The following is a 25,878-nucleotide window of genomic DNA, read 5'->3' on the forward strand; positions in this document are numbered from 1 at the left end:
AAATGGTACAATAATGTAAAACGGAAGTCAGCTCACACAAAACAAGGCAGTGAGTGAGAACTGAACTCAGCTGACTCATACTGTCCTTTCCCACACTCAATATTATACATGATTTAACCCCCCCCCCCCTAATAAGGTGGTCCGTCCCGTTCATTCCATACTCTTTTTTATATAATACAATCACGTACAAACTACACTATCATTGATAGATGAACTTTGAGTTCAACTACAATTATTCCAAACGTACTACAATATCATGGAGATGAATTTTGAATTCTTATGGTATAATCTATAACTTATATTTGCTTTAAAATTAAATTGCTTTTTTTTGTATTATATATAAAATTAGATTTTGAAACCACCAATTCTTGATTCAATGTGACATGGTTATGCTTTATGAAGTCAATGGTAGAGCCTCGGGGACCTATAGAATGTGACATGAGAAGATTTTGACTAGATCCTAATGTAATCTAGTGGCGACCCACATGAAATCACATGAGAATCTTCAATTGGGCTAGCCCTTCTTTAGTTAGAGTGGCTAAATTGGCAAGGTCCTTATCCAAGGTGTTAGCAGGTGCAACACATTGTTGTTGGCAAGCCTGAAAAGACAAACTAAAAGCCTGAAAAAGTGAGCTTGTAAAGATGAAGCTTAAACATGCAAATGGCTTAAAAAGGAAAAAAACATGATTTTGGAAAAAGAGAAATAATGTTTGCATAGTTTCTTACACTTAAAAAATTTTCAATATTACTTATTCTAAGACTGCTTACTAAAGAGTCGCTTGAGACACATGTGCAATATGTGCAATGTACCTAGTTCATTGCATCTCGCATTCATACAACTTTGCACTAATGAAGGTGCAACATGTCATAATCTTATAAGGGATTGGAACAATGAGTTAATGATGGTTTTTTTCATTTTTCATGTATTGATTGGCTTTGGTTCTCGTGTTCATTCAAACTTTTTAAGAACAATTCATAAACGAGGGTTTCAACTTCCATCTACTTGGTAAAATATTTAATCACCACCACAATAAACTCATTCTACACTTTCACCATTAAAAAAGGATATAGAATACCTAGTCTCTAAATTACAAAAGGCCAAGGATTCATAATCAATTAAAGAGGCTCAACTAACATGTGATGCATATTGGCTTTTTTTTTTCAGAGATTACACGTGTAAACAAGTTCTACTATATCATTGGTTATGGTTGGCTATCAATACCCTACCTTAAGACCTTCTGGTCCATAGCTCTTGCTCTCATAAGATGACCGCAAATGCCCTCATAGACTTTACGAAAGAAGTAATTATTGCCATCTAACCCAAGGAGACTCAGTAGAAATATCTTTCAGACAATTGAAGTCTACTCTATTAAGATCAAGAGGACCTGTAGCCACTTGGGCGTGTAGAATCAGATTAGACCTCCACTCTGGCAAAGCATCATTGAGATTCTTCTTGGTATCCTCCTGAAATTTTCTGAAAGTTTCGTAATGGGATTGGCGAAGACTTTTTAACTCTGCTTTGTGACTTTCCTCTTGAGTCTTGAGCTTCTCCTCTAAGATAGACTTTTCATCATTCAAATGATTAACCTCCTCATTATACTGCTCACACTCAACTTGTGCATCCTTATATTTACCCTTCAAAGTTATGACTCGAGTATTAAGCCTCCCAATAAAATCAATAGACTCTTGATATTTTTGGCGTAATTGGGCTAAAAAGTCCTCGCCAATTTTTATAGTTTTTTCCAACTCTGCAATGCTATCATTTTGACGCTTACTAGCATCTTCGAGAGCACCACCCCAAAGACTGTGTTCCACTGATAAAGCCTTGTGAACTCTTGTTATGAGTGAAAGAGGAGACCCTGCAGAATTTGTGGAAAGGTAAGAGGAAAAAGCCTCTATTATTTGTTGAGGCATTGAACTCTGTTGTTGTTGAAAAATGGTATCGAAGGAGATAAATGTTGGTACCGACTCCAAAAGGTCATGCCAACAAAAGTTCCTTCTTGTTCCAATGGAGGGAGCATCTCGTGGTTGAGTGAGAAGGATAGTTGATTGAATTAAAGGAATTGCCTCAGTAGGATTCTCTGACAGTAAGGGATCAGAAATATGTATGGGAGAACTTATTTGTTGGACGGTCTTTTTAGGAAATAATAAACCTCAAGCAGAGCAAGAATTGGAGATGAGTAGGTAACTGTAGTGACAGGCTCTTTACCTGTTTTACGCCTTTTTAATAAAGGGCACTCACAGCTTTCGGACTCTTTAGTACTTTCTTCTAATCTGACCCTTTTCTTCGTTTTCTTTCCTGCTGTCATACTTGATAGAGTAATATTAGTCATTCAACCATATAGTCAAGCTAAATTACTATTTGAACTATATGGTCAAGCTTCAAAAGTAGAAGGCGCGGTGAAGTCATTCAACCACTTCATAGAATCATTAGACCGATAACCATTAGGCTTAAGTCTTGTAAGCAATATTGGAAAACATTTCTAACTGTAACAAGTTCCACCAAATCAAGCATGTGCCCTTTTCTTAACCATTTATATTGACTCTCAGCCAACTAAGAATCTATTGATTGAACTTGTGCACAAATATTTTCCTTGTGAATGGACCATCTTGTGGGAAAGTCAAACCTAGATTTGAATTTACAAATAACTCTTATAAACTTATCTTTCCTCTAATGAAGATTAGAGATGCTATTCTAAATTATGGGTTCATGGCCTGTATGAACACTGAAGTGAGCACTACCAGCAAAAGTCTCGTCTTTTCATCTTCAATTGATAAAATTTTTGGAAAACCCCCCAACAGGGGTGGCTCATTTTGTTTACAACAGTCAATGAAGAAAGCTACCAATGTTCACCAAGAAAGGGCTGATAGTTGCCCTGGTGCAATGTCGTATTCTGTCAGCACGACACAAAAGAATGATTTGAATGGCCAATGGAAATCGGCTTCCAACTGAATAAGAGGTATGATGAAAAGTAGGGGTCATTGAAAAGTGTAAGCAAAGTTCAGGTTTTGGGTGCCCCAAAACTCCCAAATATCGGTTCATTTCAGCTTTGGTAGTGCCATAATTGAGCATTTCTGACTCTACCCGCAGTGGTGTATCTCTGAGTTCTTGGGGTCCAAATGGAATGGGATTTCTAGGTGTAGTGTGTCTAACTTGGCCTCGACCCCTTCCTTTAGTTGTATTTTGAATCATTTTATGCAATGATAATGCAATAAAAAAAGGAAATGAAAGAAAGAAGAAAAAATTACCTTTCGGAAAATCTAAAACTGAGGTGGAGAATGCAAAAAGGTTAAGTAGAAAAAAGGTTAGGGTTTTAATTAATTTTGCAAAAGTGACTGAAGAAGTGTTTGTGCATCTGTTTTATAGAAACAAACTTGTGCAAGAAGTTTATTTCGTGGAAACGGTTCAGGTTCTCCAATATATCGTTGACATATCGTTGACTTGTGTAAGAATTTTCGCGGGTAACTACCAAATCCTAAATTCGCCCAGCTCATGGTATGCGCCTGGCATGATCAGTTAGTTATTAGATATACTTGGAAATTTTCTCAAAGTTAGAAATTTCGAGGATAAAATTTTGTTAAGGGGAGAAGAGTTGTAACACCCCAGATCTGGTGGATCCAAAGTTTCGACGTATAACCGCAAATAATTTGTCTGGCGTAGTGTTATCCGTCCAAAAGATTATTTTGGCGTATATGTGTGGGCGTATAGTAACCGCCACAAGAGTGAGTAAGAATTTGATTTTTTGATATTCTGTCATGTATTAAAGAGAAGTTCGTGTTAAGAAATTAAGGATAAGTATAGGAGGAGTATTCGTCAAAAGTATAGTGCGCATGTTTTGTATTGAATATATATGAAATTTGCATTGAAATTAATAAGCATAATAAACCTAATACGAACTTACCTAAACAAAGCAGCTACCAACAGCATAATGAGAACTACTCGACAACTTTTTCTTTCCTGCTGTTATCGACCGGTTGATCTGTTTCTTGATCTATATATAATAATTTAGCTTAATTAATCAATTCAATACCTTAAAATATCTAAATTCGTGTATTTGACCCTTTAATGACATTTTACATTATTACCCTGATCTTTTACCTCTTATTCAAATTAGTCTTTTAAACCGAACCTTACACATTTATCATAATTAAACCAAAACTTAGCTAGTTGAATTCTCTCCTATACATTTACAGCCCATAATTATTGAAATTTCACAAAAATTTCATGCTAAATTTATTATTTATTATTTTATCATTTTAGTCCCTAAACTTAAAACTAACCAAAATTCCTTTACAAAATAATCCTAACTAACAACCAAACTTATAAATCTTTCATTTAACTTCAAGAATATCAAAAATCATCAATTGCTAACATTAAAAGCTTTAACAGATTTACAAAATAGTCTTCGGATTAGTTAGATTAAGTTATATCGATCTAAAAAATATCAAAGTTACTAAAAATAGGCTTGAATTACATACCATGCAATTGAACTGAATCTTGGCCTAACTTGAGCTTTAGCTATGGTGTTTCTTTCTTTAATTTTCGGTGGGAATGAACTAAGGAAGATGATAATATGTTTATCTTTCTTTTGTTTATGTTTTATTTATTAATTTACTATTTTCCTTTAAAACTTAACTAAAATTTCATGAATAATTACACCTTAACCGTCCACTACAATGTTATAAGGTTTAATTTCCTTTTTAAAACCCTCACTTCATGTTTTTATAACTATTAGGCACATATCAACTAATAGTGATTAACTTTTGCAGCTTTTATGATTTAGTCATTTTTACTTAATTATCTAAACGTTAAAATTACCTAATTGAATTTTAATACGACACTATAATAAATTTGTAAATATTAAATAAATAATATTTACTAACTCACTGGTCAGAATTGTGGTCCCAAAACTACTGTTTCTGACACCACTGAAAATGAGTTATTACAATTTTAATACGACACTCTAATAACGTTGTAAATATTAAATAAATAATATTTACTAACTCATTGGTCTAAATTGTGGTCTCAAAATTACGGTTTCCGACTCTACTGAAATGGTTTGTTACAAATTTTTATACGACACTCTAATAACCTTGTAAATATTAAATAAATAATATTTACTAACTCACTGATCGAAATTGTAGTCCCAAAATAATTGTTTCTGACACCATTGAAAATGAACTGTTACAAATTAACAACACTTGAATCATCATTCCTATATAACTATCAACATTAGACTTCAAACATGGGTTTGCCATAACCAAAGGGCTTGATTTTGTATTCGATGCTAAAGCTGGGACATCCACAATCACGAGCTTGATAGTTTCCTTCCTAGAAGAGCTTGATATATCAAAATTTTAATATTATACAAATGCTTTAATTTTAATAATGATTAGGGATGTATTTTTGTTAATATAATATGTAAATTATCATAATAATTAATGTAATTTAAGGGCAAATAACCAATAAAAGCTCTTTTATTTTTAAAATTACCGAAATGGGCCAAGTTTTGAATTAATACCGAAATGGACCATTTCCCCTTAAAACGCATCCACGTCAGCGCGTTGTCAAGGGATAAAACAGGAAAACGCTTCATTGAGGAAGCGATTTGTCCACGTGGACAAAAAACGCTTCTCAAGGAAGCGCTTTGTCCACGTGGACAGAAAACGCTTCCTTGAGGGAGCACTTTGTGTCCACGTGGACAAAGTGCTCCTCGTTTTTTAGGATTTAGGGTTTTTTGCAATTAGAGTTAGGGTTTTAAGGTTTTTGAGTTGTTAGATTTTGGGGTTTTAAGGAAAAAAATTAAATAAATAAATGGTTTAAGGTTTAGGGTTTAGGGTTTCTTAATTAAATTAATTATAAATTTTAAAAAATTAGAAATTAATTAGAAATTAATTATTAAGTCTAACTTTATTTAAATATAGTTAAATATTAATTACAATTATTATATTTTTTCTCGAATTTTGAATTTAAACTTCTACAATTTAAAATATATATTAAATATTAAAATATTAAAATTTATGTTAAATTCCATTAAATAAAGTTATTAATACTTATTTATAAATCATTTACTAACAATCAATAAAATATTTACTCATGATCTTAAGACCTTAATTAAGGAATTATTATCCCTAAAATATTCTATTATTAATATGATTGTATTATATTAAATTTCATGTTTTTTTTGAATATTATATTATATTAATATTTTTAATTTATTATAAATTTAAAATTACAACAAAGATAAATTTAATATATAAAAACTTTTAACTCTTTTTCTGTTTTTCATAAAAAAAAACTCTTTTTCTATTTTAAAATTTGAAAATACAAAAATTCATTATATATTTTATTTTTAATTTATTATTAAAAATTCTTTTAATAAATTTAATTTTTACTAAAAACATTTAGTTTTATTAGTTTATTTTTTGGGCAAATAACCAATAAAAGCCCCTTTATTTTTAAAATTACCGAAATGGGCCAGGTTCCGAAATGGGTCAGAGTTTAAAATATATAACGAATAACAACTAGTTTTATTTGATTTTTCCTTAAAAACCCTAAATATTAAACCCCAGTCTAATTTTTTTTAAAATTTATAAAGTAACCCTATACCCTAATTTATTTAATTTTTCCCTTAAAACCCTAAACACTAAACCCTAATCTATTTTTTTAAAATTTTATAATAATTTACTCAAGTAACCCTAAACCCTAATTTATTTAATTTTTTTCTTAAAAGCATAAACACTAAACTCTAATCTAATTTTTTAAAATTTATAATTAAGTTAATTAAGAAACCCTAAACTCTTATTGATTTAATTTTTTCCTTAAAACCCTAAAATCTAAAAACTCAAAAACCCCAAAACTCTAACTCTAATTACAAAAAACCCTAAATCCTAAAAAACGGAAAAAGAAAGCACTTTGTCCAAGTGGACAAAGCACTTCCTTCAGGAAGCGTTTTCCTGCTTTATCCCTTAACAACGCGCTAACGTGGACGCGTTTTAGGGGGAAATGGTCCATTTCGGTAATTAATTCAGAACCTGGCCCATTTCAGTAATTTTAAAAATAAAAAGGCTTTTATTGGTTATATACCCGTAATTTAATTATGTTTATTATTTATTATTTTAAATAATATTACTTTACATTACTTATATTAAATAAAAGTATATTGTTTAATAAATTACAAATTTTAAATACATAAAATCACACTCGTTATGTGATGTTAGGAACTAATCTATTTTATATAAAAGGCATTGATCTCAGATGTATAATTGAATTAAAATATATTGTAAAAAAATTGAATAAAATATAAGTTTAAGATATTTAAGTTTTATTCAAACTAAAATATAATTTACTTTTATAGCCTCGAAGAATTAAATTTTTTATTGATAAAAATTCAAAAATTTCAAACAGAATATAAAAAGGTAAATTAGAGGTTAATGAAATTTACCTTTCGATTTAATTGAATATGATAAAGTTGATTACTTACCCTTTTCCTATCTTAATTTAATACTTTAGCCTTTCTCTTTATGGGAATAAAAAACGTGAGAGAAAGATTTGAAAATAATATTATTATTAATAATTTCATTATAGATTCTAGTCACATATGTTCTTTTTTATACAATGTTTAGAATTACCTATAGCCCCTCCTCAGCTCATAACTAGGAGGATAATATGCTTCAGCGACTCGAACCCATGTCCTCCTATACCGGTACCAATACTTATGTCAATCAAGCTAAAATTCAATTAGTATTACTCAAGTTTTTAATGTTTTTCAACATCCAAAACTGGAGTAACTCGTGGCTAAATTGGGTTAGGTTAGGTTGGGATGTATTTTGAAAAAAAAAGTTTTGACCTAAATTTTGCTTGAGTGGACCTATAAAATTTTAAAATAATAAAATAATATTTTATACTAATTTAATTTGGAATTGAATTTATAAAAAGAAATTTCCAACCATCAACCTACATGAGCCAAACAAATGGTTTCACTTTAACCTATGTTTTTTTTCCCGTGGTTTTATGTATTTATTTTTCAATTTATTAAATAATATGATTTTATTTAATATAATTAATATCAAATAATATTATTCAATATTAGAATACATCATGTATTTTGAAATTACAATAATAATAAAAAGTGCAAACAATAATTTAACTCTTAACTAAAAAAACTATCGGCTGTTTAAAAAATTATTAAATTTAATTATTTTCTTGTTCGTATAAAAAAATTTTAACGAGAAAAGTGATAACTAAATCATAGTTTAGATACTATTTCCAACCACAAAAAATTTAGATACCAAAATGAGAAAAACATTATATTTTAGGAATCAAATTTCCATTAAACCCCAAAATAAGATTTATATTTTTCAATAAAATTAAATATAATTCTAATACCAATGAAATAGTATAATGAATAATAACTTTATTTTGGTTTAATACATAATTTTGTACACGAGTTTGATAATTTTTTAAATATGATATTTGTGTACACAAAAATTTAATTCGAGTTTTTGAGTTAATTTGATGAAAATTAATCATGATTAGCTAATAATAGTAGCAATTGACTTTTATCAAATCAACCCTAAAGCTTGAATTAAATCGCATCCGTCACACAGTATTTGACAAATTAAATAAATTCAGAAGTAACAATAAATTTATTCTATTAACAAGATCATAAAATTTTCAAACATAATAATATTAACAATTAACTTTCATTAAATCAACCTTAAAACTTAGATTAAACACTAAAAAAGTTAACACCATTATCTTTTAGTACCAAAAAATAAATATAGGAATGAAAGGAAGAGTGGAAGTTGAAATGAAGTGTTTAAAAAAAGGATAGACAGAGTAGAAGGACAAATTTGGCGTTTAATGTAGAAGGACCCTTCTCCCTCCATTTCAAATTTTTTTCTTTTTAATTAGAAAATTGTTGTTGGTTAGTACAATAATGGTGAAAAGGGAGGGGCCAGCCAGGTCAGATCACACAAAACAAGGCAATTTGTGAATTTCATTTGTTTCCCAACTGACTCACTGACCATTTCTCACTTTTGACAGTGACAAAGTCCTTTACTTCAGTCGGAACACAGATATGGTATGAATATGATTAACAATTAAAGAAAGTATGTTCATTATTCTACCATTATTTTTAAATTTTATGTTACTCATTTTCTAATTACACCTATATCAATTAAATCCCTTAATTTAATCCTTACCTCACACCTCAATTCTTATATTCTTTAACTTTAAAATGAAAATCTTAAATAATTAGAATATTGCCATATAAATTTTAAAAGTAAAAACTAAAAATAAAATTAATCTGAAAAGAAATAAAAGACTGTACAATAAAATTTTTATAACCTCAAAAATAAAGTTTTTAAAACATCTATTTTTACAATATTTATTTAAAATTACGTGACATAAACTATGATATATTATTTAACAATTTTAATAATGTAAGGACCTAATTGATATAACTGATGTAATTAGAACGATTTAAAGTTTAGGAACCAATCTAGAATAAATGTCATAGTTTAGGATGTTTTAAAACATGTTAATCAATTGTAAGCACGTATGTAACTTAACTTGCAATTGTTAGTTCCACTTACATGGGTCATATGCAACTCCAATTGCAACTTAACTTGAAATTGGCAAACCAATGAAACTTATCATATTTGGTTGACATCTTTTGATTTAAACTACTGGAGCTTTTATTATCACATCTTTGAGGATTTTTAATAGCAATTTGTTGAAGGTAAAACATGGAAAATCAAGTTAAATAAAGACATTATGAAAATTTCAATGTGACCTAAGTTTTCATATTGGATGGATGAGACTTGATCTCCAAGGAAGTTTATATCGAAAAGATCTATGTCACTTTGTACAAGCCCAAATTTACCCGGGGCCCAAAACCCACACAAAAAAGCCCAATAACCCAAGGCCCAACTAACTAAACACTAGCCCAGTGCACCTAAACAAACACGTATAGCCCAATAACCTAACCCAAGCCCAACTACCCTAAACCCTAACATTTTTTGAAACTAAAAACAATAACCCTAACCCTAGGTGCGCCGCACCTAGGGTCGGCCACTTACCCTAACTGCCGCCTCACATGCCTCTGTCAGACACCAACTCTGTCACCGGTCACCAACCACCTGCAAAATAGAAGAGAGGCCTTTTTACCTTTTCGCTGTCGCCAGAGTGTTCGGGGTTAGAGGGCTGCATCGAAGAAAAAAAAGGGAACTTTTCGACTCCCCGTCGCCGTGAACGGTGGCGCCGACGTCGGTGACCGGTGGCTGGTACAGTGGCTCTCAACCAGACCCTTAGCCGGATTTTCAGGGAGGGAGAGAGGATTTGAGAGAGTTTTTGAGACTTTTTTTTAAGGAAGGAAGAAAATGAAGATTCTATAAAAAAGTTGGTTTAAACAGGGAAGCAAAATGGCGCCGTTTTGCTCAGCCCTTCAAAACGCCAAAACGGCGTCGTTTTGGTGAGGCCGACCCGACTTCGACCCAACCCGCCTGACAGATCCGCGTGTTTTTACGGAAGGGCTAATTGCATCTTCAGCCCTTCCGCTTTTAAATAGTGTTGCAATCAAGTTTCTTTGTTTTTTTAAATTTTACCCCGTTATTTTCCTTGCAATTTCGGTTTAGTCCTTATTTGAACAACGCCGTTTTGGAGGGAAAGGGAAAATTACCCTTTCAGTCCCTCCATGTTATTCGCACGTTTATAATAGTCCTCCCCTTTTTATTTATTTATAGATTTGGCCTCGAATTTTGTTTTAAAATCCAATTTAGCCTTTTTTTTATTTTAGTTATATTATTATTTATTATTATTAGTTTTCATTTTCCTTTTATTTATTCATTATTATTATATTATTATATAAATTAGTTTTGTATTCCTTTTTATATTTTATTATTTATTATTTACTTCTAGCTTTTTATACTTTCAAATTATTATTATTATTATTGCTATTATTATTTACTCATTTATATCTTTTTATTTCAAACATTGTTATATATATATACATACTTACCTATATTTTTTATACTTCTATATATACGCATATATTCTTCTTATTTTTATAATTGTATGTATACATATATATATTTATTTCCTTTATGGTTTCGTTATTTTGCGCGGTGTTTACTTTTTATTTATTTATGCCTATTATTATTCAAATAGTTTATCTGCTTATTCTCTTGCATGATTAATTCGTCTTTTATCTTTTATTTACTGATTTTCGCACTATTTACGCTTGTATCATCGTATTTATTATTGTTTGTTATGCATATTAACACCATACATCAAAAGGAAAATTTTTCTAAATAAGGCAATATTTTGCGTTTGGAAATTCGAGAAAACGTGCCCTAATTTGCTGGGTTTCGATTTTTTTCGTTCAACCAAATAGCCAAATATCATTTTAAAATTTCAAAGTAAGGCAATGTTTTGCGTTTGGAAATTCGAGAAAACGTGCCCTAATGTGCTGGGTTTCGATTTTTTCGTTCAACTAAATAGCCAAATATCCTTTTAAAATTTCAAAGTAAGGCAATGTTTTGCGTTTGGAAAATTCGAGAAAACGTGCCCTAATGTGTTAGGTTTCGATTTCTCATTTGACCAAATAGCCAAATATCCTCTTAAATCTCAAACCATGTCATTCGAGTTTTTTTAAGGATCGTACTTTAAATCTCTTTAAAGTTTTCAATCTTCTGCATTAAGACATTAATTAATCAACTAGGTACCAATTTTGGGTGTTACGAGGGTGCTAATCCTTCCTCGTACGTAACCGACTCCCGAACCTGTTTTTCTGAATTTCGTGGACCAAAATCGTTGTTTTAATAAAATCAAATCGTTTATTAAAAACAACCACTTTTCGAGGTGATCCAATCACACCTTATTAAAAAGGATTGGTGGCGACTCCCTTTTTTTGTTTTCGTTTTTAAAATCCAAGTCTACCCCGTTTTAACAAAAAAATAGTGTCAACACACTTTATTTCATATTAAAGACTTAGTTGAAGGCTACTTTTTGGGGAATTAGAGATTCACACCGATTGTATTTGTGTAAGCCATTAAACTCCTATTTAATAGAAGGCTAGTTTGAACTTTTGTATGAGATTAAGTGAACACTTATCTTATTCGTATGAGGAACCTATTTTACTGAAAAACTATTGTAAATAAAATGTTCTTGCTGTTCTATTTACAACTAAGCTGTTAAGAGGAAAGTCTTTGTAGGAACATTATCTAGACTGAGCACAAGAGTAAGGTTGCAACTAGGTGAATGAATTGGACTTAAATCACGTCTTATACTTGTTGATTTATAGTGGTTTAGTCTTTAGGCAATTGTATAACCAAAATTTGGTGCTCATATCTTATTTTATAATTCTTAATAAGTTAGTTCAGTTGTAATTGAATGAAAATTGGAAGGCAAAATCAGTAAACTCTCAATTGGTCTCAATGCTAGACACTTGACACACTAAGTGAATACCCTATCATTTATTTGTTGTTGAGATGGAGGGGGAATCAATCTTAAAGACCCCTTATGTTGGATGGCATGAATTATGCTTATCGAAAAACAAGGATGAGGATTTTCATCAAATCCGTAAATGAAAAGCTTGGCACTCAATTTCGACTGGTTGGAACCACCACCAACTAATGTATTTGGTGTGATAACTCTTGAACATGAAGTGACATGAACCAATGGTGAAGAAAATTTGGCAAATATAAATTCCGAGGCTCTTGATGTAATTTTCTATGGAGTAGGCCCCCATGAATTTAGGCGCTTCTTTAAGTGCTCAATTGTTAAAGAGGCTTAGACTATTATAGAAATTGCTCATGAAAGAACCAATATTATGAAGTAGTCCAAACTTCAAATGTTGATTACAAGGTTTGAGACCCAACAAATAGAGGCAAAGTTAGAAATTTTTTTAAGGAGGGGCTAGAATGAAATTGTATTTTGCATGAGAGCTAAAATGTAAATTTACTATTTTAATAGCTTATATCTTTCTAATTTTTAAAGGATTAAATTAAAATTATATCATTCTTGAGGGCCAAAATACAATTTTACCATTTACTAACTTAAAATTAAATAAAATTGAAAGGGATAAAAATTAAATTTTACATTTTAAAGGGGGTCGGGGCTTATGCCAGCCCTTTCCCTCCACCCCTACCTAAAGATGCAAGACATTTGCACCTGGTGAAGAATACCTAAATTTGAAGCTGGTCAGAAAAGTTTTTTGATCTTTGCTTGAAAATTTGCAATTAATGTGATAGTTACTAAGGATAAAAAGGATAATAACTATGGGGATTGACGAGCTATTTGGTTCATTGCAAACTTTTAAAACAAACCTTGATGTAACAAGGAAAAAGAAAGGCAAGGTTGAGAAGATTATTGCATTGCAAGTTGCAGCTCTAGTTTCAATCGATGGTGAAACTACCATGAATGACCTATAGTAGCAATTGGCACTACTCACTTAAAATATTAGTAGGGTGCTTAAAAAGTTTACTAGAAAGAACAAAGATTTGATGCAAATAAAAATTTTGGCAAGATAAAGTGGAAACGAGTTATGATCAATTACGATACACCCAAGGTGAAAAAGAAGAGGATAAAGTGTCATAACTGCCAAGGCTTTGGTGATATTCAAGATGGATGCCTCAATACATCAAAGAAAAAAAAAGAAGTTATTGTGTGTTACCTGGAGTGATGAAAACTCTTCAAGTGATTTAGAAGAGGATGACAAGCATTTTAGCAACTATGTTGCCTTTACCTCCCAAGTTGTTCTTGTGTTGTAACTGACTCAGATAACTAAAAAATGATATTGATACCAAGTCTACTGGCTCAAAGACTTACAATATTATGATAGATAAATAAGATTGGGTGTGCAAGGTAAATTGAATACTTGATGATGAAAGCTCCTTACTAAAAGTGAAGCAGATCAAGGAAAAAGAATATCTATTGAATGACAAGTCAACTAAATTGGAAAAAACATCGAAGGAAGTGCAATTTGTGTTGAAAAAGCTATAATCTAGTAGTGATTAGCTAGATGAGATACTTGCAGTTGGTAGAAGAAACCCTAGTGTGTTACCTGGAGTGATGAAAACTCTTCAAGTGATTTAGAAGAGGATGGCGAGCATCTTAGCAACTATGTTGCCTTTACCTCCCAAGTTGTTCTTGTGTTGTAACTGACTCAGATAACTCAAAAATGATATTGATACCAAGTCTACTGACATCAAAGACTTACAATATTATGATAGATAAATAAGATTGGGTGTGCAAGGTAAATTGAATACTTGATGATGAAAGCTCCTTACTAAAAGTGAAGCAGATCAAGGAAAAAGAATATCTATTGAATGACAAGTCAACTAAATTGGAAACAGCATCGAAAGAATTATCTACTGCGCAATTTGTGTTGAAAAAGCTATAATCTAGTAATGATTAGCTAGATGAGATACTTGCAGTTGGTAGAAGAAACCCTAGTAAAGGTGAACTTGATTATGAGGATAAAGAAGACAGAACAACAAATTGTCTTTGTCAAAGTTTAAAGAACAGTTGATCTACCTAAGTGTTTCTAGAAGGTTGATATTATTAGTATAAATGATCATAGCAAGCACATTCAAATAATTGCATGTCATTATTATGGTTTCCTATGTTATATTAAAGCAAGGTAATTCAAAATTTTAAAGGATCTAATAAGAAACCATCCAATTATTGCTATGAGCTAATGAGCTCAGGTTTAGTTAAATAAAAACATTTTTGTACCATAATCTTGATACATGTACATTCATGTTCTTTGGTTCTTCTTTAATTTTAAAACAAAAATGTTAGGGTATTTTAATAAAACAAAAAAAACATTTTTTTAGATATTAAAAATCTATTTTTGTCATTTATTGTTGTAAGTTAACAAAGTATAAAAAGAAATATTTTTTTGATTGGAAGCTCATAGGTTTTTTGGCGAAATTTAGATTTTGTGGAATTCTTTTACCACAATTGAGGTTTTAGAAGTAGATTCAGAGTTTATTCATCTACAATGCTTTTCTCAAGATTTTAATAGAAGTTTTCTATGCACAATTATTTATGCTTACCTTCACATTATGATGAGGAAAATGGTCTTTATATAGTCTTTCCAACCAATACAGGCTCTCTTGGTTTCTTAGAGGGAACTTTAATTGCATTAAATAGAGGAGAGAAAAGGAGAACCCCTGGGTAAAAGTGGGTTTAGTAAAGTTTTCTAGGACTTTATGTTTGATGGTGGATTAATTTATTTGGGTTTTCAAGAACCTAAGTTTACTTGGTCTTAGGGAACACTCTTTTAATGGCTTGATCAATTTTTTTTTGTAATTTAGAATGGATGGTGTAGTTTTCGTCTTCAACGGTTCTCCATCTACAAAAAAAAAAAGGTTTGGATCATTGACTTATTATTTTGAACACTATGGTAAATTCGAAAAAACAAATGACAAATTGTTTCACTTTTTCGCTACTTGGCAGGATCATCCCCAATTCCTAGATTTTTTAAAAGAAACTTGGAAGCTAAATGCAAATATTCAAGAAAATATTGGTTCGTTTGTGAATGTTAAAGAATGGAATAAGCATGTATTTGGGAATATTAGGAGACAATCAAACATTTCAGACCGATAAATCTTTGTATGGTTTTGTACAAAATACTTACAAAGACTATTGTTAATAAACTTAAGCATTTTTTACCTAGATGGGCCCACCCTAACCAAGTAAGTTTCGTGCTTAGAAGTTGCATAAGAAATAACATTTTTATTGCTTAGGAAATTATACATTCGATGAAAAAGAAATCCAGAAAAAGAGGTTGGATAGCTATCAAAATAGATCTAGAAAAAGCTTACGATAGATTAGACTGAGCATTTGTCAAGGACTCTCTTTCTGACACAAGTACATTATTATTGATAAGGGATTTTATTATGCAATATATCTATATAGTGAATATGCAGGTAAACTGGAATGAGAGCCTTTCTGATGATTTTAAGCCTACAAGAAGGATACACTAGGGGGATCCTTTATCCTCATATATATTTGTTGTATGTATGGAATGATTTGTACATGCAATTAATAAAGAAGTTAGCAATGAAAGATGATGTTCGATTGAATTTAGCAGGGGGCCCATTTATCTCACATTTATTTTTTGCTTACGACTTAATTTTAGTAGAAGCATCGATTGAAAAAATGCATACTTCTTAACATAAAATGAATAAGAAAAAAAATAAAAATCTATTTTTCTAATAATGTTCCCGATGTGCTTAAAGTTGACATTAGTTGCGATTTTGGGTATGCTCAGGTTGATGATTTGGGTAGATATCTCGAGGTGCCTTTGTTACATCATAGGGCCACTAAATAGACTTATGGATATTTAGTCTCTTAGATTAAAAGGGAACTAGTTATATAGAAGGCTTGCTCTTTATTAATGACTGGAAAGGTCACACTCACTAAGTTAGTTAGCTATACCTATTTATATGCAAACCCAAGTTATTCTTAAAAGCATCTACTTAGAGATCTACAGTATTATTTGAAACTTTTTTGGGGTAGATCAGAGGTGGCTCGAGGTGTTAATTTAGTCAAATTGCGTGAAGTGTGTAAACCATTGCCGGAGGGTGGACTTGACTTTCGAACGATAGATAACAATAATAAATTATTTCTCATGAAGGTTGGCTTTCACTTAACTCAAAAGAACGTTCAATTATGGTTTAGAGTACTAAAGTCGAAGTATAGATGGGAGGGTGAGATATTGAGTTGTCTGAGGTCAAATGGAGCTTCTAGACTGTGGCGAGGAGTGTATAGTATTTGGGATCTTATTAGAGATTGGATTGTGTGGAATTTGGGAAATGAAAATAATGTTAAATTTTGGCGAGATAAATAGGCTCCTAGAGAGTTTCTGTTACGAGGTAAAAAGCTAAGTAGGAAAATAGAGACTAAAAAGGTCTTAAAACGATGAGTTTTACTTAAGTAAAATGGTGCATTTAATACTAAGAATAATTTTACAAAATGCTGCGTAAGGACTTTAATTAAACGGTGAGTATTGTTACAATTGAATTTGCCACGTTTATCCTTTCTTTATTTTCCTTTTTAAGCATTAGTTGTAAGGGAAAAATGGTTATGAAATCACACAAGGAAATTACAGAAATCTCTCTTTTCTCTTTGTTCTTTTTCTTTTCTCTACTTTCTTCTTATCTAAGATTTGAGGTTACATCAAAGGTATCAGAGCTATTACGATCTCTGTGCTGGTCGGTGATGGTGTCTCAACGCGATTGCAAAAGGAGGTTGGGGGCATGCAGTAGGAAATCTCTAAAATACAAGAGAAGATGGTTCAATTAGAGGCTTGGATGGATACCAAGTTTCAGGAGTTCAAGGATGAGCTTCTTGGGGACTTACAAGCTTTGTTAGGGCAGTATTTTGGACCTCCAGCAAATGGGACCACGAAAAAAAAGAAGAGAGTCTTAAGGGCTCTACATTGATTCCCTCTAAAAGATTCGGGGGCACCCAAAGCCCTAATTGGACCAAGCATGATACCTTCAGTTGATGTGAGGAGTGTGCATCTGCAGAATCACTCATTTGTAGTAAAAGCATCTAAGAAGCCAAGTAAGCTTGAGTGTCCCAAGTTTGATGATAGTAATTTTCGGGGATGGTGGACCAAGCTTGAACAATACTTTGAGGCTAAGGGAACTCTAGAATCAAGCAAAATTCGTATAGTAATGTTGAATCTGGAGGGTTGAGCTTTGGAATTGCACCATTTCTACTTTCAACGAAATGATGGTTTTCAGATGTTATCCTAGCTAGCTTACATGAAGAGTTTACAAGATCATTTTGGATTTGGACAGTTTGGAAATCCTATGAAAGAGTTGGTTAATCTGAAGCAACAAGGTACAGTGGAACAATATCAAGATATGTTTCTTGGTTTATTAAATCAATTTCACCTTCCTAAAACATATGCACTTAGCATTTTTCTAAGTAATTTGAAGGCATAAACCGATTATTATCTTGACTTGTTTGAACCATCTACGCCGATGGAAGCTTTTCAGTTGGCTAGAAAGATTGAGGTGCTGTTGTCTTGCTTAGCAAAGAACACTTCAGTTTCTTTGAATAGTTCCCCTAGATAATTACTCAATCCATCTGTGATATCAGATTATTATTTAACTCCACGAGGCCTGTTTCTGCTTTATAGTCTGTGATTAGTGCTTTAGTAACCAATCTACTTCTCGGTCTATTTCACCAGCAGTAATGGTTGAACGAGAGTAGAAGGGCCTATGCTTCTGGTGTGAAGCCAAGTACCATGCTGGACACAAGTGTGTCAAGTCCCAGCTATATCAGTTTCTGCTGGAACCTTTATCTAACAGTGAAGCAGAGGAATTCCAGGAATGCTCTGATAGGCTTGAGGAGAGTAGTCCTGAAGAGAAACCATCCAAATCCCCTGTGATTTTGTTACATGCCCTCATTGGTTTACAGGGTCACAATACCATATGAGTGGCTGCTCGATTGAGGTCTATTTGGGAACTGATTTTGGTCGACTCAGGTAGCACACATAACTTCATCGATGCTAGGCTAGTGGGTAGGTTATTGCTGCCAATAGTGCACCAAGAGCAGTTGAAGGTTAATGTCGCAAATGAGAGCTATTTTTTTACCAGGGGAATGTGCAAAGGAGTTCGATGAGAAGTTCAAAAATGCCAGTTTGAAACAGATTTCATGGTATTACCACTGAAGGGTTGTGTTCAGTGGTTGTTGGCCTTGGAGGATATTATTTGGAACTTTGGTTCCTTAACCATGCAATTTATGGTTAAGGTGAACCATGTATTATTCATGGTATTGTTTCGAGCTCATTAGCAGTAGAAACCAGTAGCTCAAAGTAACAGCCCGGTTTAGACCTTAGTTGGAACAGTAGTTTTGGGACCACAAATTCGAGTCAAAAAAATAATTTAATATTATTTTCGGTGTTTAAAGTATGTGAATTAAGATGTGTGAATGTTTCGTGTGAAAATTTTTTCCGTTTGTGTGTTTAATTTGATAAAAATGACTAAATTGCATAAAGCGTAAAAGTTGAGTTTTAATAGCTAAAGGTATTAAATAGCTATAGGGCTTTAAAGTGGAAGTTCTTATATGGTAATTAGCCCATTAGATTTGATTGTGGATTTTAATGGCTTGACATTTCAGTAATTTTTTAAAGTTTTTAAAGGTTAATTAAGTAAATTGGTAATTAATGATTATTATAATAAAATAAAGAAAAAGAAGGCTAACGGGGGAGAGGGGTGTTTTTCTTATTTCTTGTTGCTGCCGAAAACCATGGCAAGCTTTGGAGAATGCTTTGCTGTCTGTTACTAACTTTGAATGCATGTAACTGTTTTGAGCTTTCATTTTTGGTAAATTTTGTATTTTTGGAACCATTGATGTTAGGCCCAACTAATAAAGAGATTATATTGCTAAGTTTATAATAAATTTTGGGACTGGTTTTTTTTTTGAAGTATTACGTTGGGTTGGAAAAATGTAGATGAATGGCTAAATATTTTTTTGAGCAATTTAGCTACTTTAGGTAGTAATTATTGTTTGTATTAATCCCTAGTGACTTAGATATTTTAAATCTATAATAACATGGTGTTAATCAATAAATTGACAAGGTTTGGGGGGACTAATTGAGAGTTGTATATGTACGATTAGCTGGGAATTTGGTTAAGGAGGTGGATAAAAATAGTTTTTGTGTAATGATTTTTGCTAGCATTTATCTTTAAGGAGTTGGGTGTTATAAAAATTAAAATAGCATGGTAAAAACTGTAAATTCAGTTAGCTGATATTTAATTCAAAAAATAAAATAAAATACCAAGAAGGGTTAGTTGCTGGTGTTTAAATATTTTCGGTGGTTGGATTAATTAATTAAACTAAATTATTACTAAATTAGCATTGATGTTTTGGTTTCGATTTAATGGTTGAAAATGTTTACTGTCTAACATTAGTTAGATTCTTTTATTGTAAGTTTAAATGCTGCTCGGAAATAGTGTAAAAATTAATGCTGCCCAATTTTGTGCTCTTTTTATGCTGTCTAAAATTTGAACAAATTAATGGTTCTATTTTCATGCCGATTGGGGGCTGTAAAAACAGTCCCATTTGTTGCATTATGCTGCCCAGTTTTAGGATGAATTAATTGAGTTATTACAGGATTAAAAAGCATGGATTTTTGCTGTGATAAGCTAGTAAATTTTAATACTATTATGTGTGTTCTTGCGGATACAAATGCCCTACATGTTTGCTATCTTGTTCTGTCCAAAATAGGACAATTTGAATATGTTTGTGAATGAGTTTTTCAAAGTAAACTTTGTAAATTCTCATGTTTAAATTCTGATGTTTGCATGCAGGTAAGTTATGGTTATAGGGATAGATAAATCGAGTTTAGTAGCTAAAATATTATGTTATTCTTACTAAGTCTTGGTTGTTAGTAGTGAAGAAAAAATAAATAATTAAATAAATAAATTTACAATTAAATGTCAAATAGGTGATTAAATGAGTTAAATTTGAATTCATATAGATTAAGAAAGAAAGAAATCGGATTTAGATCGGGGGAAATTGAAAGTTGATGAGTAGTTGATCCAATCCGTTCGTTTCTGTATGAGGTAAGTTTATAAGCAAATAGATGTTATAATCTTTAAATAAATATAAAATATATATATGCTGAAGTGAAACTATGCAAATATATATTTATATGTGTGTAGCCGAATGTGTTTAAGCTCGGGAAGTGGAAATAGACGTGGATGTGATTTATCAATATTTAGTACTGAGTGTGCGAGTATAGAATAGCTACGGCTATATGATTGACACTAAGTGTGCGAAATTAAATAATGATGTTGAATAACGAGCACTAATTGTGCGAAACTAAGTAATGATGTTGAATAACGAGCACTAAGCGTGCGAAACCAAATAATTATGTTAATAACTGGCACTAAGTGTGCAAAACCGAGATCAATTTGGTTAAATGAGAGAGAGCACTAATTGTGCAACTTTATTACGGCCTCGATAAATTATTTAGCACAAATTGTACTGATTCAATGAATGATAAATGTGACATATATGTATATGTTAGTATAAGTACGTAATAGTTAATTAATATATGCTATAAAAGTTAGTTGGTTATGTCAATTTTGATACAAATTATTTGATGCAAATGGAAGTATGTGTGTGTGAAAAGCTTATATTCGGCCAAAGGGGTAAGTATATGTGAAGTCATAATTATGTTTTATATGCATTTGTATATGAATGAGTACATTCGGTAAAGAGTGGGTATATGATTTGAAGATGAAAAATAACTATGTTATTATTTAAAGGTATATTCGGCCAAGCTGAAATTGGTTCATAGTTACATATTTGATATTTAAGTTTTGCAAGCTCAAATGTGTATATATATGAATATGATTGCATTATTCGATTTTGCTATTGAATTATTAACGTCATTGAATTGTTTAATTGCTTATGACTTACTAAGCTGTGATAGCTTATTGTGTATGTGTGTTTCCTTCGGTTTTATAGATTTTAGAAGCTAGTTACGGGCTCGGGGATCGTCAGCGTAGTCAATCACACTATCGTCCGTCCATCGGTACCTATAAAAGTTAAATTTAAAATATATGGCATGTATAGGCTATACTCCCCTTTTGAATATATTTTGAATAAAGTGTATATATATAATAGGCCATGTGAAAATGGCTTGTTTATTTTGACATGAATGGTTTCATGCTTTGATTAAATATTATCGTTGATGATTTGGCTATGTTTTGTAAATGGTTGAGACTAATATAAGTGATGTTATGCTTTGGAAGATTTTGAATTTTGATAATTATACAAATGCTTATAGCATATTCGACCCAATGTTTATAATTGCTTGTATTTATAAGGGTTGATATAGGTACATATGTTAAAATATAATGATTACATGTAAAATAGGTAAAATATGTGAGTTTTACATACACATTAGTGTCATTGTTGTTTGTAATTGAGTTGTTAGTCGAGTAGGCGAAATGAGGTATGACCAAAAGTGGTGTTTGAAATATTCTACATAATTTTTCATTATGAGTTATGTGTTTATGAATATGTTCGATGCATGATATGAAATGACTCGTAATAAGTTGATATTACCTTTTTGATTTAAAACAGGGTTGGTTTAGTAGGTTGAACATGTGTACATCTATGATTATTCGAATTTGAATTTGGTTCAGTAATACCTTGTAACCCTATTCTGGCGACGGTTACGGGTTAGGGGTGTTACACTCAAATTCTAAATGCTTTATGGCTATGTGGCAAGCTTTAGGCCCTTATACCTTATAATGAGCTCACTTAATCAAGTGACACTTTCCACTAAGGTAGTCAATAATAGTGAGAAACAACTCCAAGGGTTATTGGAAGACTTTGGTGATGGTTTTCAAGTGCCAAAAGGTTTACCACTACCTTGGTTACAAGACCATAGAATTCATTTGAAAGATGAAGGAGTTGTAGTTAAAATTTGACCCTACAAATATCCTACCATTCAAAAGGGAGAGATGGAGAAATTGATTCAAGAGATGTTTCAAGCTAGGATAATTAGGGATAACAATAGCTTTTATGCTTCCTTTAGAGTGATGATAAAAAAGAAGAAGATGGAAGCTGGAGGTTGTATGTTGATTACATACAACTAAATCAATATACAATCAAGGATAAGTTTCCCATTCCCATAGTTGAGGAGTTGCTGGATGAATTGAGGGAAACTCGAGTGTTTTCCAAACTGGATTTGAGGTCTGGATATCCTGAAATCTGAATATGAAAACCTGATGTACATAAAATAACATTCAGGACACATGAGAGACATTATGAGTTCCTAGTGATGCCCTTTGTCCTCACTAATGCTCCTTCCAGTTTTCAAGCTCTTATGAATTCAGTGTTCAAACCATTGTTGAGGAAGTTTGTGCTTGTATTCTTTGATGACATAATGGTCTATTCAAAGTCATGGTTCAAACATTTACAACATTTGAGAACATTTCTTCTCATCTTAAGGGATCAACAACTATTTGCAAAAAAGAATAAATATTGTTTTAGTACTTCTCAAATTGAGTACCTTGAACATGTGCTACATGAGGGGACAGTATTCATGGATAGATCAAAGATTGAATGTATTTCTTCATGGCCCATTCCTCAATCAGTAAAAGAATTAATAAGCTTTTTTGGACTATCTGGCTACTATAGGAGATCCATTAGAAACTATGGGTTGTTAGCCAAGCCCCTTAAAGATGGGTAGCTATCACACCATTTCAGCAACAATGGGTAGTTAAAATGTTAGGTTATGACTTTGAGGTCTCTTATAGGAAATGAATCAACAAGAGGGTGGTTGATGCTCTCTCTAGACAACCTCAGTTAGAGCAAGGTCAATTCTTTCAATTATCAGCTAGTTTTGTTATTTCCAGTCTCTTGGAGCAGGTGCAACAATCATATGAATTAGATGATAAGTTGAAAGGGATCATACAAGGTGTCAAAAAGCATAGTCATCAAAACCAAAAGTATTCTTGAGATGGAAGATTTTTGCAAAATGAAGGAAAAATTGTGGTGGGAAAGAACATGAATTTGCGAAGGGAACTGTTTCACCATTTTCATACTAGTGTAGTGGGGGGTCACTCAGGTATTCATGCCACTAGGAAACATTTAGTTAGTTTGTTATATTAGAAGGGTCTAACAACTGATGTCAAACACTAGATTAGAGAGTGCTTGGTCTGTCAGAGATGTAAGAGTGAGACATTAGCATCTCCAGGACTTTTGCAGCCTTTACCTCTGCCTGATCGAGGCTGGTCTATTATTAGTTTAGATTTCATTGAAGGATTGCCGAACTCAAGAAGGAAGAATTCCATTCTGGTTGTGGTGGACCATTTAACTAAATATGGTATTTTTTTGGCACTATCCCACCCAATACAGCTAAAGATGTAGCACAGAAGTACTTGAATCATATTTATAAACTGGCATGCCTAATTCAATTATATTAGACAGAGACAAAATTTTTGTCAGTGGATTTTGGCAAGAACTATTTCGAAGAGTTGGTACCAGACTCCTATTGTCCACAGCATACCATCCTCAAACAGATGGTCAAATGGAGGTACTAAATCAGTGTCTTGAGAATTATATGAGATGCATGACCGGAGAGACACCTGCAAATTGGTTCAATTGGATACCCCTTGCAGAGTGGTGGTATAACTCCTTTTTTCATTCCTCCATTCAGCTCACCCCATATAAAGCTTTGTATGGGCAACCACCACCTCAACACATGCCTTACTTAGCATCCACAGATGATAGGAGCCTACAGGCTCGAGAGGCAGCTAGGAAGCTGTTTCAATTTCATCTCAAAAGAGCTAAGTCTCGTATGAAGCAGTTAGCTAACAAACATCGATCTGAGAGGAGTTTCCATGTTGGTGATTTGGTATACTTGCAACTACAACCTTATAGGGAACAGACAATTAAGAAGGTTCTTCATAAAAACTTATCTCTTAAGTACTATGGACCCTTCTCTATGATTAAGAAAGTGCGGGAAGTGGCGTATACTCTTCAATTACCCCCAAGCTCCCATATTCATCCAACATTTCACGTCTCTCAGTCAACTCCTACTCAAGCTCAACTACCCTTGGTTGATGCTCATGGAGCATTGCAGAAAGAACTAGTTAGAATTGTGGATAGAAAAATAGTTAAGAAGGGAAACTAAGTTGTTACTGAAGTTTTGGTGGAATCGATTGACTCTTTTCCTAAAGACGCAACATGGAAATCTTTACTTCTGCTTCAAGCAAAATTTCCACACTTTCATCCTTGAGGTCAAGGATCCTTTTCTTGGGAGGTAGTACTTGTTATGGGGTAAAAAGCTAAGTAGGAAAATAAAGAGTAAAAGGGTCTTAAAACGGTGAGTTTCACTTAAGTAAAATGGTGCGTTTAATACTGAGAATAATTTAGCAAAATGGTGCGTAGGGACTTTAATTAAACGGTGAGTATTGTTACAACTGAATTTGCCACATTTATCCTTTCTTTATTTTCCCTTTTAAGCACTGGTTGTAAGGGAGAAACTGTTATGAAATCACACAAGGAAATCTCTTTGCTCTTTGTTCTTCTTCTTTTATCTACTTTCTTCTTATCTCAGATTTGAGGTTACATCAGTTTCTTTTGAATTATTATTACAGTCGATCACTCCCTGATAATTTCACTACCGTCTCCTCAATGGTCGCAACAAATGAAGAGTGGAATTGGACTACATTTCAAGCTTTGTTTCCACAAGAAATTTTGTTAAAGATAACAACGATTTTACCTCCCAATGCTAGTGATGGGGCTGATTCTCCAGGTTGGATATGGGATGGAAAAAAGGAAATTTACAGTCAAATCCGCCTACAAAGCTCTAGCTTCATCAAGAGTGGGGGACCTAAGTAAACGGATTTGGAAGCTCATTGAGAAATATCTAGGACCTCAAAGGGTACGTAACTTCTTATGGCTTGTGTGTAAAGGGGAAATACTTACGAATTTGGAAAGAATGCGAAGGAAATTAACCAATGACGCGAACTGTGTTTTTTGTGGTGACGTGATAGAAGACATTGATAGTGTGTTACATTTCTGTCCATATATGTTGGGGCTATGGTCGAGCCATCTGAAGTCAGAAAAGGTTGATGATTTTTTGTGCTAAATACTATGAGATAGGTCATGATCAATGTACGTAATCCAGGTTATTTCACAAACATAAATAACTGGGAAACTCTGTTTGGTTTCATTTGCTGGGGGTTATGGAAGAGGAGGTGTACACGTATTTTTTAACCAACCTTCATTGAGACACAGGGAGTGTTTGAATTGAGTAAATGAGCATGCAAGTATTTTAAATGAGCCTCGATGGACTGTTGTTAAACAAGGTTCGGAAC

This window comes from Gossypium hirsutum, chromosome D09 (genome assembly GCF_007990345.1).
Source record: "Gossypium hirsutum isolate 1008001.06 chromosome D09, Gossypium_hirsutum_v2.1, whole genome shotgun sequence".
Taxonomy (NCBI): domain Eukaryota; kingdom Viridiplantae; phylum Streptophyta; class Magnoliopsida; order Malvales; family Malvaceae; genus Gossypium; species Gossypium hirsutum.